Raw genomic sequence first — 16508 nt, 5'->3', positions numbered from 1 at the left:
TAAGCCTACTACGGTCTAACGCATTTCATTAATCCAGCCAAAGTTCACCCCCACCACTTCACTTCATAACGCACAAGTGTTAGAGAGCGAGAACCATATACTCTCTAAAGCATATTAACAAAAGAGACGGCTATATACATAGATGTTACGTTAGACTGACGCCACGCCCACCCAGCGATCAACTTTGCGTGTACACCTCCGAAGTCCAAAGGCATTCGTGCGCGCGCGCTGCCGAAACAGCACGTTCTATTCTCAAATTATGAACCCATTTTTCTGACACGTAAAATGTACCGTGAAAATTTAAAAATGACAACATATCCACCCAGTTCTTAACACTCATCTGACAGTATCTGACCATTTTTTTTAATATCTGACAAGTTTTAAACGCATCTGATACGATTGTAGAGACGAAAGTGTATTGAGTTTGCGTTTTCAGTTAGCGCTTAGATGAGTTTCGAAAGTGACTGTGACATTTCTGTAAGCAGTTTCAGTGGTGACTATTGACTTGTGAACCCAGTGAAGTGCCAGTGGGATTTGTTAAAGGCTTTACACACCAAAGAGGTTTAAGGTGAGTATGATTTAAAAAGAATTATATACTTTTTATGTTATGGTTACTGCTTACTTTTTTTTCAAAATTTTGTTTTAATACTTATAATTATGTTTATCTGTGATGAAATATTTTATTTTAAAATCACAAGATTATGCGATAAATGAAACCACTTTATTACATTCATAGCGTACTTCATATAACTGACATAATGAAATAGTCCGAGAAGAAACTCAGCCAAGGTTTATATTTTTTTTTGTTTACCACTATTTTACAAACTTATCTAGAACTAAGTACACAATAATTAATTGCAGTTCAACACCAAGCTTTTTTATCGTTTAGATATTCACTAAAACTATAATAAAACTTTCCTATAAAGCTTGCGTTTAGTAAAAACTTTGAGGTTTAAAGAAAACTTTGGAGAGTTAAACTCTTAAAATGATTATCATTGTAGACGTTATTATCTACTAAAAATGCGCCGGTGACTGATTGAAACGTAGAGTACGTTATTTGGGGAAAATATATAAATTTATTAAGATATTCTATCATTAAATGTTTTTGCGACTTACTCAATTAAACATACTAACTCTGCGTATAGATTAAATAATGCATTTAATTGTGCTATAACAATTTGTTCATATAATTAGGTACCTACTAGATAAAATCAAATATGTATCTTTGAATATTTTACATGTAATATGACGTAAAACATGTTTTTTTCTAATATTTAACCTACTTACCTAGACAATATGTAGATGGTAGATTTCATGTTTTTGTTTGTCTCTAATTAAACTAACAACAACCATAATATGCACATAAAAATTACGAGTAGACGTACAATTTTAAAAATTATCTTTCGGAACATCTGTTAATTGTCATATCAATCATAAAATAATGAGAACCAGACGCTGGTTGTGTTTGAGTAGTGTATATTAGTACGTATATCCTTACATTAATAGAAAAATATCGTGTCACGTTGTTTATCATATTACAAACGCAAAATTTTGTATGGATGTTTATCTCTCTTCAACGCCGCTACTACTGAAGCGATTTAGCTGAAATTTGGAATGGAATTAGATTTTACTCTGATTTAACACAAAGGCTATTTCTTATCCCGGAAAATCCATAATTCCCGTGGGATTTGTGAAAAACTGAATTCCACGCGGTGAAGACGCGAGCGTCCGCTAGTCCGTCATAAATTCTTTAGTTAATGAGCCGATTTTAACGAAATATAATAATATTGTATATATTGTAATATTTTCCCTAATTCAAATAATTCCAATAATTAATTCTCCTTTAAGTTATAGAGCTACTAACTAGGTAGATGTTATAACTCAAAGAGTATTTATGAGTACAATCGTATAACTACGTTGTACTATTATTATGTATTCTGTCCTCTGTCCATTCTTTTAAAAAACCCTTAAAAGTTACCAAAGGTACTACAAAAATGATTTTATGCGTCTCTAATGAGAAGAATTGATAATGACAATTAAATTATTTACGCATATTTTTTTTTAGAAGCTATAGATGTTTATTGGCGAAGGTATAAAGAAAACTAAATCATATTTTTGTTCTCTTATCTACTACTACTCTTATTTACTAAATCATATTTTCATAGTTAACTTTTGGTTAACTATAAATTTAATCAGAAAACGTAAAATTGTGTGATATAGTTTTTATAAAAATATAAATATAAAGTAAACTGCAAAAAACAGTAATTAAAACAAATTTTAAAATCGTTATCGTTTGTGAATTATATTATCCCACAGTCTCCTTTTTCATAATTATGTATGTAATTAAGTTTTATTTCAAAGTTTTTATTATAAATTTATTGTTACTTCAAACGTATCTTTTTTTACATATTTCATTATTTGTTTGCTATGTCATAATTAGAATTAATAATCAGTGCAGCTTTATACTGTAAACTGAAAAAAATCGTGTACATGAAAAATACTCACTAAAAAATCACCTACGTTTCCAAGTCGGTTAAAATCTAAATCTTGGGAAGGTGATAATATATAAGTCTCATAATCATAATAATCAAATCAAATGAACAAAAAGTATTAGAACTTTATTATAGAAGATTTTTTTCAAATTTAGCTAACTATTTTTATTATAGAAAATTATTATTATTCAAATACTAACTACAGAGTTCAATTTAATTTAACGTAAACAATCTCTGAAATTGCAGATAAGTAGTTTTTATTTAAGTTACTTAATTTCTAATACTTTCCGATACATATAATATTAAAATCTTTATTTGTAACTTGAATCATTCCCGTTACTACTCGTTGATCCCATATAAAGGACTTAAACGCGCTACAACCCAGATTCTAATACCATTTCAAATATTATCTGTCCTTCTCCAAACTCTTAATTTTAATCCTATTACTGTATTTAAGTCTTACTAATTTTGTGTAAAAGGAAGTAATTTGTATCTTGTTATAAATAGTTTCCGTTATACCTATTAATATAGGTTTAAATAGAATATTCGAGAACTTATTTGATTTTTTTTATTATATCATATTATATTGACTACAACTTTACCTCGTTCAGTCAAAAATGCTAAAATAAACCTTTAGAGATGCTATGATGATATTTGATTAATTTTTACGTGGCTCTGTACTGGAGAGCTCAATATCACCACGTTTGGTAGATTTGTGTTATTATAACATTCTGGTAACATCAATCCACTAAAGTGAAATCAAAAAATATATTTATTTTGCTACAATATAATGTATCTGTGTGTATAAGAAATAAAACACATCTAAAATTGGCCTTTTATCTTTATTTAGGTTGAATTGCTTATTAGAATAACAGTTCCATGGGTGTACACTGAACTTAATACCCTTTGGTTCAACCGTTGAGTGGTTAAGAAGAACTGTTATACATTTTTAAAAGACATCAATATAAACAACCACTTTTGTGAATACACTAACAGATCTAAGTAAATTATGTAAGTTTTGAAATTAACCTAAAAAAATATAGGTATTTAAGTAATTTGTTTCATTAAAATAAATTAATTAATTTTGATTGTAATCTTATAAAATATATGAAAATATATTTTAATAATCTTGATTTTTTTTTTAAAAGCTAATTATTGTTACATAAAGTACCTACATAAACAAATTACTACCGTATGTAATGATAAGGAATGCCAACACATCCGCGTTGAATCACTAAGCGGATTCGTGACGTCAACACTACCCTTTTGTCATCTTAAAGCCTCTTTATACGTAACTCTTTCTAACTCGTAACAGTTAACGGAATCAAATCCAAGAGACCTGGGTTCCATTGTTATTGTTATGATTCGAAGGATAAAAAAGAACTTGATAGTGAATTATTGTAGTAGGTATAAAACTTAATTTAGAGTTCACAATATCATAATAGTAATTTAAAGACTAGATAAATATCTATTTAGTATTTTTATAAATAAACTAGTAGAGGAGTCGGTACAATGACTATAACACTAAAAAATCAAGATTATTATCGCTTTATTATGTTAATGCTAATCCCACAAATTACTAAACGGATTTTCATGCGGTTTAAACAAGTAAATTAACTTAAGCATAGGGAGTAATGATGCAGATATTGAGATAAGGAGAAGGCACTGGTTTAAATAACAAATCACTGTTCTGATAATTAGAAAGAACTCTAGGCACAGTTTTCAATTGTATAACTTGAATTTTAACTTTTCGACTTTAATTAACTCCTAACCTAACCTGAAGTTTCAAAACTGCTTGTATACTAAGCCTAATTGATATAAATTAATTTTGACTTTGATTTATCTTACTTTTGATACCACTGCGTCACGGTATATGTGGTGGATTTACAAAACGGAGGTCTGGGGTTCGGACCCTCGCCTGAGCCAATTGAGATTTTCTTAATTAGTCCAGGTCTGGCTGCCTTCGGCAAAAACGTACCGCCAAGCAACTTGACGTTCCGGTACGATGTCGTGTAAAAACCGAAATGGGGTGTGGATTTTCATCCTCCTCCTAAAAAGTTAGCCCGCTTACATCTTAGACTGCATCATCACTTACCATCAGGTGAGATTGTAGTCATGGACTTGTAAGGAATTAAAAAAAATCCTATTAACTCAAAACAATGAGCTGCTATGGGGCACACTCTCAATTCCTCTCCTCATAGGAGAGAAAATGAGAGTAGATAAGCAAGTAGAAGTGGGTGAGGGTAGGTAAGTTTGCACAAAATCTTTTGACATCAACACAAGACTCACAAAAACGTCATATCACTGTGACCCATTTAAAAATCAATTGAACAATTGACCATTATGTTCGTAATAGTACAAGTTATTTAAAAACAACGATAAAAACGATACTGAGGTAGACAATACTGGCGTGGGAGATGTTCCCACGTGGCTAAATGATACCGCACAAAAACACTGTGTCATTCGTGTTCGACTTAAACAGGTAATAAGCGTTGAGACGGCAATACAATGAGGATTGTTGGAAAACGGGCAGATAACGTATTATGGAGGCAAAATTATGATAACTCGGCTCGCGATTTCAGATAATACGTATGCTTAAATGGCGGACCTTACGAAATACGCAGGTAATTTAGCAGAATTCATATTGGAGGATGATAATAATTCACTAAAATATAATATCTATTACGTTTTGTCAAAAGATTTGCAATGTTTTATGGATCTAACAAAAATTTCCCTTTATTCTCCACTTAAACCAAGAACTGGTAGCTTTTGGCCTAATACAAGTAGACAAATAGTGCAGGTGGGAATCGAACGTAAAACCGTTTAATATTCATATTATGAACAAAGCTAATGTAGTTGCGAATCCAACCTAGATCTGATTAAATATTATTTGATCTTCCTGAACCTTTGAGCTATTATGACTAAAACTATAACTGTATCATATATCATCATTAACAACCCATATTCGGCTCACTATTGAGCACGAGTCTCCTCTCAGAATGAGGGTTAGGCCTTAGTCCTCCACGCTGGCCCAATGCTGATTGGCAGACTTCACATATGTAAAGAATTAAGAAAATTATCAGGTATACATGTTTCCTCACGATGTTTTTCCTGCACCGTTCGACATAATTGATATTTAATTGCTTAAAATGCACATAACTGAAAAATTGAAGGTGCATGCCCCGGACCGGATCCAAACCTACACCCTCCGAATCGAATGCAGATGTCATATCCACTGGGCTATCACGTCTTTATCATTCACGTCATATAAATAGAATAAAAAAATCGGAATCTTTAAACAGGTGGAATACACATTTTATAATATGAGGTTCTAGAATTAAAAAATCAGGTCAGACAAAATTGTAAGTAACTGGAATTTTCCTTCAACATAACATGTCCTTCGTAGATTGCTATTCTCAATGTGAATCATATCAAATGCCTAAACTAGTAGTTTTTCGTTAGCATTTGATATTATTTGCAATATAAAAAATTGAGAGAAACAAATTATAATCTTAAAAACGATATTTGAAATTAAATCTACCTATGTCTAGAAAAAACCCAAAAATCTTAGCTCTTGGATTTAAGAGCGAAACTATAGACAGTGTTCGTTATTAATTGCTTTTAAAAAAATCCAATTTTCCGTGAGTTCCCTCGTTAAATAATTAGCGCATAATCCATCATTCGGCAAGTCTCGGCGAGTTTCGACACTTTTAGAAAAGACTAATTGCCCACAAATTATCGCGTCGCCGTTGCTCCATCGAACGCCATAGAATTGTCGCAACACACCTTTCAACTGTTTAGAAACTGGCTCTCTTTAAGAAAAATCCATTTGAAATCCATAACTGCTAACTGTAATATTTTGTGAATGTCAAAACTACGAGTAATCTTCAGGTTGCACATGGATTAAAAATGTACGTTAACACTAAACGTTAATTAGGCTTGACATAAATTATATAATTATAATGGGGATGATATGATACATTCGGGTAAATAAGGTCAATGTTAACTAATTTGCACATGAAAGCAAAGATTGTCTGGATATTTGCAAAATAAATGAGATTATAAAATTTCAAAATCTATTAAATATCTTTTATCGTAATTAGATGAAAATTCATACAGTTTTAGCTTCTTTACATTAAATGTGACATTTCTTAATATATGAACTATAAACATAAACATAAATTATAAATCCCTGTAGCTCCAAAAGTAATGATCGCAGATACCGTGTTCCTTTTACAAAATTGCTTTACTATTAGCATACTCTTAATTTATATACGATTTAAAAAACTGTCATCATCCCTATTGTCACTGTCTCGTTTGTCCAGTAGTTAGTCATGTGGCTTTGTATTAAGGGGTTCGAATCCTGCGGCATTTTTTTTTTTAAATCAAAAGTCTTATTGGTAGACTGCAGTTTGAAATTTGGTAGTGTATCTTCCAAATCTTGTCTCTCCTTATAGTAGATAAACCTCATTAGCTCCGCAGTAAAGGCACCAGACTCAACACACAGTGGTCACAGGTTCAATCCCGGCCCGCTGCACTGTTGTCGTAACTACTCCTAACACAGTTCCTACAACAGATAAGATGGTTGGCTCTGATAAGAGTATTAATTTATATAATTACTACATACTTTATTAAATTAAGACATGATATAAAATTACAAGCCTCCTTATTATACGCGATACTATAATATAATTTCACGGCCATGTTTTTCTAACTTTTAATATTATGTACACGTATTAATTTTTTTTAAATTTTACTATTTTTTAATTGAAGTACAAGCTTTAATTAGCGATCTCGACTGATAATACCTACTCATTTGTAGCAATTAAATAAACATTTTTTTTCATATCGACAAAACAAACAAACTCAATAAAAAAAATTTGATACGCCATCCCTTATCTTCAATTTATTTGCATCTGTTAGCATACATACTCATATTTTAAAATTCTTGTAAGAAAAAACACGATTCTTTTTAGTTTTTCTTCTTTTGTTTACCACAAAGTATCTATGACATTAAAACTACTTAAATATTAACTACTACAGGAATATAAAACTTGAAAAAAAATTAATACATTTATTCAATTTTAATATATTTGTTCGTTTTGCTTTTACGCTCTAACTACAAAACATGCAAGAAAATTCTGATAATGTAAAAAATACGTTTACAAATGGTCAAAACCTACTAACGTTTGATCCAAGCGGGAATCGAACCAGAATGTACTTGTAGCAACACTTTGTTACGACTATGTCGAAGAAATAGCCTTAAGTAATCATGTACATTTTAATAATATTGTTTAATAATTACGAGTATATCAGCCAAGTCTTTAGAAGATAAGGATTGGGATGCGTGAGTCCGACGGCCGAGAATCGAATCCCAGACCTCTTGAATTGAATCCGGTTAACCGTGGGTTTATTGAGGTACCTATTTACAGTACCAAAGAGGCTAGGTATATACAGTACAAAATTGATGACACTCAAAGGTATTTCACAACAAGAAAATTCCCTTCCTCCAAACATAAAGTTGTCGATTCCCGACTAAACATCGCAGTAATCGATGGTACATTTTACGGCGGTGATTATAATTTTACGTCCCATGTCGCCATGGGAATCTTCCGGGTGGTACATTTCTGGTACAAACGTACAAACACGGATTTTGTACGACTTCATTCGAACGGAATCGTGCGCGCTCGTGAGATCCCGCCGGTTAACATGGCTCACCCTATTGGTATATACTAGTGTACACTGTACACTGAGATTGATTCGCAGTCCAAGATTCAATTCCCAGACTTATCACACTAATAAATTTTATAGGCGAAAGTTTGTGAGTATGTTTGTTCCTCCTTTATGCTGTTCCTACTGAAGCGATTTAGCTGAAAATTGGTATGGAAATAGATTTTACTATGGCTTAACATATATGCTACTTATTATCCCGGAAAAATCCATGGTAATTCCACGCGGACGAAGTCCTGGACGTCCGCTAGTTTTACATATAAGTGGAAACCGCCTATGTTAGAACTGGATTTGTCAATAACCCAACAGCCGGGATCAAACGATAAACCTCTAAGGTCATTAAGACTTGAGTAGACCTACACCTTAGATGCTTAGACCTCGAGAGAGCTTACCCACCACGCTGTTCCAATGTGGGTTAGCGGGTGACTGATAATAATCTATACTAATATTATATAAATAGGAAAAGCTTGTGGTATTTTAAGGGGTAATAACCGATTTTGAAAATTCTTTTACCACTAGAAAGCCACGTTATTTGCGAGTGTCATAGGCTATATTTTATCCCCGTATTCTCAAAGGAACGAGAAATATACGGGTAAACCCACAGGGCATCAGCTAGTGATAAATATTTTTGTAGATTGTATAAATGATGGGATGGAAAATTCCCTATATCTTCTTCACCTCTAACCAAAGGTGTGATGATGATTGGTTGAGTAGTGAATAAAAAAAAGTAATTTACTGTTTCTTTTGTATAGATATAGCCTTAAATTTCAAAGCCCGCAATCTTTCCATCCATCGAACCATCCCACCCATCGAAGCATGGTGGGTTAAAGTTCTAGGTTTTGCAAAGTCGCCAGTGTGGTATCCGCCTTATTTCTACATTAGCGACATTGTTTACGACTCGGCAGTTACATTTTATTGAGCACTCGTGATGTCTCTACTCCTCTCGAGTCGTTTATCAAACTCCTGGCTGTTTATAGGCAGAATTACTTTACTCTAAAAGCGACATTTTCTATAACGCTCCCAATAAATTCGCCATAAAACGTAGCTACCAAGATATTGCAAACAAAGACGTGTAACATTTATAAAGCTACTAGCTAATGCCCGCGACTTTTTCCGTGTGAATATTAGTTTTACTCGAATCTTGCGGAAACAAAGACTTTTCCGAGATAAACGGCCTCCGTGGCGCAGTGGTATGCACGGTGGATTTACAAGACGGAGGTCCTGGGTTCGATCCCCAGCTGGGCCGATTGAGGTTTTCTTAATTGGTCCAGGTCTAGTTGGTGGGAGGCTTTGGCCGTGGCTAGTTACCACCCTACCGACAAAGACGTACCACCAAGCGATTTTGCGTTCCGGTACGATGACGTGTAGAAACCGAAAGGGGTGTGGATATTCATTAGAAAATTAGATTGCATCATAACTTACCATCAGGTGAGATTGTAATCAAAGGCTAACTTGTAAAGAATAAAAAAAAAGATAGTCCACTTCAGGCGGGGGTCGAACCTACGACTTGTTGGTGTGAGTCTGAACCCTTTATCGTAAAGTTATTGCGGCTTCAAACTTACAATACAACACTCAAATACATTCACTCTATCATTCATTTGTCAATTAAAACTATCCTCAACAAGTTGATAAACAATCACTCGAAGAAACAGTTACTAATTTATATGGCACAAACAATGCCGTCATATAAAAAGAGCATCATTAGTTTAGTATCGCTCACTTGCCCTCAAGTAGCATGCAAAGCTTTATATATCATTAATTAACAATGGCGGTAACGACTATTAATTTTAATTAAATCGAATCGAAACTCATTATCGCTCGGTCCATCTCATAAGCTTAAAGCTTTTAATTCCTTGGGTAAAACTTTTACTTTCTTTTTCCTTAATTTGAATAAGTTAGCTTATAACTTGTTTATTAAAATCTACAATACATCTGTATAGTACCTAATTGGGAGATTAGGATTTCAAAAATAATTGTTTTCTGGGTTTTTCTTTTCTGTTCTGTTGATTTTACACTACTACTATAGTCCTAGTTAATATTATTGTAATTTTATTAAATTAACCATCAATTGGATTGTTATATATTATTATCTTTAATCATAATGTTTAATTCGTAATTAATAGAGTTACTCAAAAAAATTTAACAAATATATTTTAAGAAAATCAATATTGTAGGTACTCGTATGTTTATAGAAATATCAAATATGATTATCAAAGACTAATTTATCAAATATGATTATCAAAAAACTGACTGACTGACTGACAAAAAAACTGTCCAAAATATTAACACTCTACCCAATTTTCAATAAAACTACCAAAAAGAAACAATTATTCAATCATTCAAATCATCCGTCACAAAATTTTAAATGATTTGAATCCCCTGATTTGAATAGAACGCTTATTAAATCTTTATGCACTTATCCATTGTACCAAGTGCGCAATTATTCAAAGATGATTTCTATCATTCAGTTCGCATGACCACTTGCATCACTCGACAATCTCTAATTACACTGTAGCGAAAATTTGATGGTACCACACACGGCAAACTTACATTTGCGGTGGTCGAAACATAAATACCTTATGAATCGACCTTACCAACTGCAAACATAAGTTTGCGAGCACCGTTGATATTTAATTTGTCAATGTTTCTGTTGACAGGCTTGTTATTACGTTTTACTTTTTTTTGGTTTTGAGAAATCGTCTCGAGTGGTGAAACATGGTTGTGTGGTCAGGTTTAAATGTCAATGTGTATTGTAACTCCGTTTACTTACGACTTTTTAATAGCAGGGGTATCGATTCCGACGATTGTGATACCGTTATTAAATAAATATTACTGGACTCTTAACATTCTGACTGTTTACACTGATTCATGTGGTCCAAAATACTACCTACCTTTGCACTCAAATCGTTTGTTTCATATACGTTCACTAGCGGACGCCCGCGACTTCGTCCGCGTGAAATTTAGTTTTTCACAAATCCCTCGTGAAATTTAGTTTTTCACAAATCCAAATTTCCATTCCAAATTTCAGCCAAATCGTTCAGTAGTTGCGGCGTTAAAGAGTAACAGACATCCAAACAAACATCCATTCAATTTAATATTAGTAGAATTGATTTATTTAGAAACACCTCTATCAACTGTCATTAAATTATAATACTAAAACTAAAAATGCCATATTTTTAGCAGATAAAATCCATATTTTTAGCAAATCGAAATTTTTCTATGTTACATAAATGGGGCTCAAAAAGAGAACTTAATTTTTTCAAGTAATTTAAAAATATTTATCGTATTTAACGTATCGTAATTGTTATAGCAGAAAGTTACCACTTGCCATCAAGTGTACTCTCTGTTTGTATCATATATTTCAAAGGAAATATATAAACTTTTCTATGTGTTACCCATTTTCTTTGAGCAATAGCATATTAAATGGTTCCTCACGATTACAGGCGCCGTAAAGTCTGCGATTGCACAACGAAGATTTACACTATACGATTTATTGTCGTACACTGTAAATGTATTAGTTGAAACAAAGTAAAATTGTAAATGTTCTAAATATAACTAATATTACGTCATGTAACCTTAATACTAACACACGTCTGCGACTTTGTTTGCGTGTTACTTTATTTTTCGATGAACTTTTTCATGATACAGAAAATTTTGCAATCGCTAAATTAACTATTAAGCTTGGCGAGGCCTAACAATGACATAAAAGTATGTAAATTGTAATATTTTCGTGAATTATATTTATTATTTTTTGCACTCAACAAATTATAAAATTAAAAAATCAAAACCGAGATAATGCCATTCAAATGTCACAAAAACATATATACAATTATGAAGGAAAATCTAAATAAATTACAATAAAATATAATAAAAAATTCCGTCTAATTTTTATATGATTCAGTTAAACGTTGCAATTTTATAAATTATATTACCATATTCACAATATTGTTAGTATTTAAACGGAGTAAAATAATTCTAATTTTATGTTAATAAGGTATTAATTGCTCTCAAATGAACTCATTCGACTTAATGCCAGCTCCGCATACCTCGATAACATCTTTAAGTTGAACTTAAATTACTCTATATTGTTCAATTTAAAAATATAATTAGTTAATACGAATAAGATTTGTCCAACAAAAAAGTGTTGCGACGATTAATATTTTTGTTTGCCAAAATAAATAATATTTATAAGTAAAAAAAATTAGTTTTTAAATTAAGATATCTTGAGTTTTTTTTTCAAATTTGCCAGTTGTGAGTCATTGGCGTGTGCATTAAATAATATACTTTTATACAAAAACTAAGTTTCAGTTAAATTATTTCTGAATTACATTTAGGTATATTTAAGATTCTCCGGTATCGCTTTTTATAATAAAAAGTTGTTCTTTTGATTTCTAAAATATAATTATTTTTAATTAATATCTATTCGAGTAAATCTATTTATAAAAGCTTTATTAAATTTAGTTTTAAAAGCAAAATATATTTAGTTAAAGTTGTAGTTGTACTAACACATTCTGTCCTGCAGTGCCATTCTGTAACGACGTTTTTATAATTCGCAAGTACGACTATTTCTATAGCATCGCGTTAGACAGAGAGAGATAGATTTGAATTCGAAAATCGCACTAGCAAGTTATAAAAACATCGTTCCAGAATAGCTCTACCTATCTTATCATATTTCGCAAAGACACGTTTCTTTAGTAGCCATAAGAACGTACAGAACATCTCAAAAGTTCGATATTTACAAACAGATTATTGAACCCACAGAGCAATAATTCATCTCCGTCGCAATTAAACGTCCTGACAAATAGCACTTACACAATCCGTTACACGCACCTGTACAGCCAATAGAAAGGCAGGTCGCCGTGACGTCGTATCGGGCACGCGTCGTCGACACAAAATGCAATCAAACGTAATAAGTAGCAATAACCTGTAGGCAAAGAGCTGGTGAAGAAACTGTGGGAGGTACACGATAAATTAAGGGGGTCCCAAGTTTGTACTTTGGTCGCTTCTAGAAAAACCGTTTCTGAGAATGTAATGAGCTTAAATTAATATTTCCGAATATTAATAACATTTGACTTTATGTTAAAAAAATTAGGAACGAACATGAAAATATCATGATTAAGAAACTGATTTAGTGCTAAAAAGTAAGTCTGTCGTTTAAATTAATGAAATAAAAAATATATTAACTTAAATCTTTGCACTCTTTAATTTTGAACACATGAATTGAAATTAAGTTATTTAAAACGGGTTTGTTTCAGAAGTAAATACCCAACAAAATTGTCCCGCTTTTCTTCTTATCATCTCCGTTACCTGTAACTAATCAACTGCGATTAGAAACTACTTAGCGCCATACATTACAACGCCTATTAATCTTCTCAGTAATCTTAAAAGTTAAGAGTTTTAAAGTAAATCACTGATACAGAATTAACTGTAATGATTCAAATAGTTAAGAAATAGACAAGGCTTTTCTTAATAATTGTCATACTCCTACTACTAAGTAAGCCGTTTAATAAAACTATTTTTTCCTTTTTTTTTAACGATAACTCATAACTGGACTGCCATGTTACCTAATGCTTAGTGCTGATACTGATACAATCTAAGATAGATTGTATCAGTAAAACTCGGTTAGTTACTAGCCTCACTCAAAACCTATAACATATTCATTATCAAAAAATCATAAATCGACTCTGAGTATCATTTATTTTATCACAGTACATTTCCTTTCCCTCTCTATAGTAACCCATTTGGGTTTACGGGTAGAGATTACTCCAACAGGCCAATTCGTCTTTTACGTATGTTACTTGACATATACGAAATTATAGCTGGTGAAAGACTTCCGCCGTGGCTAGTTAACTCCTTACCTTACCAAAGACGTATCGCCAAGCGAGTCAGCGTTCCGGTACGATGTCGTGTAGAAACTGAAAGGGTTGTGGATTTTCATCTTCCTCCTAACAAGTTAGCCCACTTCCATCTTAGATTGCATCATAACTTACCAACAGGTGAGATTAGTAGTAAAGGACTAACTTCTAAAGAATTAAAAAAAATTAGATTCTATGTAACAAATGTCATCCGGTGGCTATTGATAATGTATGTATTCGTGGATATTATACAATAGGTACAAGAAATTTCTCAGTTGATTTGATGTTTATTTTAATAGGTTATTATTAAAAATTAGGGCATAGCCCAGCAGATGCCCCTTTGAGTAGTTGGAATCTGCGATGACGTAAGAAATCGGGAAGCGCGTGAGAGGTCGTTATCGCAAACCTCCACTAAAACATCCCAGCGGCTCTTCGCATACAATAAGTAGCAATAACTCGGTTGACATTTACTATTGAATTTCAATTTTACGGCCGCGCCGCGTCGCGCGCTGTGATTGATTCTCACAAATAACACCTGAGCGCATTGTACTGTCAGTCCGGTGAGATTGCCTGCGCCTCGCGCTGCCCGTGAATCTCCTATTTCTATTAATGCTGATCGCACACCTTCCAACGCCATAGATACCGTATTACCATCGCCTATCTAGATTAATGATGCACCTTACGCATAAAAGAAGGAGCTTACAGCTTACCTCCACCTCTCTGGTGCTTCACTTCGTCTTCTAAACAGTCAAGGGGGTCTAAGTGATCTCAGTCATCTTACAAACTCATAGCATATAAGTTTATTGATCCCAACGTCTTGTGCATGCATTAAGCGCATGTAATTTCATAAGCAATCATACTCTTACTAATCAAAGCTTCAGGGGCAGCTTGATGGTATAAAAAGCTTGGCACACTTCCAAGAGCTCTGTTGCAAATATTCTTACTATAGAAAAAGAAGCTAAAATTCTTGGCAAAAATATCCATTTAATTTTTTACTACTGTGTTACACTTTTTTACACAGTCGATGCGCATTGCTCCTGACATATAAAAATATTACAATAAGCAAGTTGACAAGAAGGCAGGTCCTGCAGAGCCAGCAAGAAACAGTTGCTCTTTTGAAAAGTGTTATTTTCTGTCCTGTGGGATAATATTACCGACAATTTTACCTTTTAAAATATAATTAATTGATAATAGAATGAAACCACGGATGGGGACCGAATAGTTACCGTTTATTTTTCGTCAGTTCATCACAATACATACCGTAATCTCAAGTGTGTGGTCATCTTTACCCATATTTCTGTGTATTGTATCCGTTTATTAATTGTGAAACACGTTATGACGGTTCCCAGTGACCGTTGCACGTAATATCGCAACGTATTCAATTGAAATTATTTATATCTTCTCTACATATGCGTAATCGTGTGTATTGAATGGTGTTATTAGTGTTCGTGTGTTCACTGCTTAGGGCCGACGTTCACCTGATGAGGAGCGTGCTACCGTCAAACTAAAATTGATATTGCTGCCATTGAAATAAAGTCGAAAATTAATTGACACCTCTCTCCTAATTTGTGTCTGTTTGACTGTAAATTTTACTGTAGCATTCATATGAACAGGAATTTTCATTTAATTTTTGGCACAGCTTTGGACCTTGGAAAAGCTTTGCTTTCTCTAATTTATTTTTATTCTGTACTAGTTAGCCCTTGACTACCATCCCACGTGATGGTGTGATACAATCTAAGATGGAAGCCAGCTTGTTAGGAAAAGGATGAAATCCACACCCTTTCGGTTTCTACACGACATCGTATCGGAATCGCTAAATCACCTGGCAGTACGTCTTTGCCGGTAGGGTGGTAACTAGCCACGGCCGAAGCCTCCCGTCTGCCAGTCAGGTAGTTAACAAATAACTACCTCGTAGGCTCATTGGTTATCCTATGCGACTTAGGGTCACGAGGTCCTGCGTTTGAGATCTGGGTTATGTTAAGAAATATTGAGCTTCTAGAAAATCTCAGTAAATATAAAAGCTCGGAGTAGGAAACTTGGAGGTGTCACACTCCAAGTTCACTTCATTAAGAAGTCGGCCCCGGTCATCACCATTCATATATGATAGTGATTGTTACAAAATCACAAACTAATGACCTTTTGACTAATGGACGCCCGCGACTTCGTTTGTGGAATCAAGTTTTTCACTCGCGGGAAATATGTATTTTTCTGCATGAAAAATATTATAAAATAGTAAAATATAGTCCAAATGTCAGCCAGATCGGTTAAGTAGCCGTAGCAAAGGAGGAACAAACATACACACACACAAATTTCACCTTTACATCATTAGTGTTATTTGGTTCCCGTAAATTGAGTTTTTGGTTGTGTTTAATTAAAATTGTTTAACTAAAAAGTCGGCCTCTGATAGTTATTAATACGTCTTTATTGTCTG

General features: G+C 33.1%; 1 protein-coding gene across 1 annotated transcript in view; it reads left to right on the top strand.

Annotated features, from left to right (window-relative positions):
• The first annotated feature begins 210 nt into the window (after nt 1–210).
• The window catches only part of LOC112043430 (knirps-related protein-like), a 91766-nt gene continuing 75468 nt past the window's right edge, over nt 211–16508 (top strand). The window contains exon 1 of the mRNA XM_024078837.2: nt 211–568. The gene's annotated coding sequence lies outside the window, so the exon portion shown is untranslated. The remainder of the gene's footprint in view (nt 569–16508) is intronic.

The sequence above is a fragment of the Bicyclus anynana genome, chromosome 15 (assembly GCF_947172395.1).
Source record: "Bicyclus anynana chromosome 15, ilBicAnyn1.1, whole genome shotgun sequence".
In the NCBI taxonomy this organism is placed as follows: Eukaryota; Metazoa; Arthropoda; class Insecta; order Lepidoptera; family Nymphalidae; genus Bicyclus; species Bicyclus anynana.
This window is presented reverse-complemented; position numbering and strand designations above follow the sequence as displayed.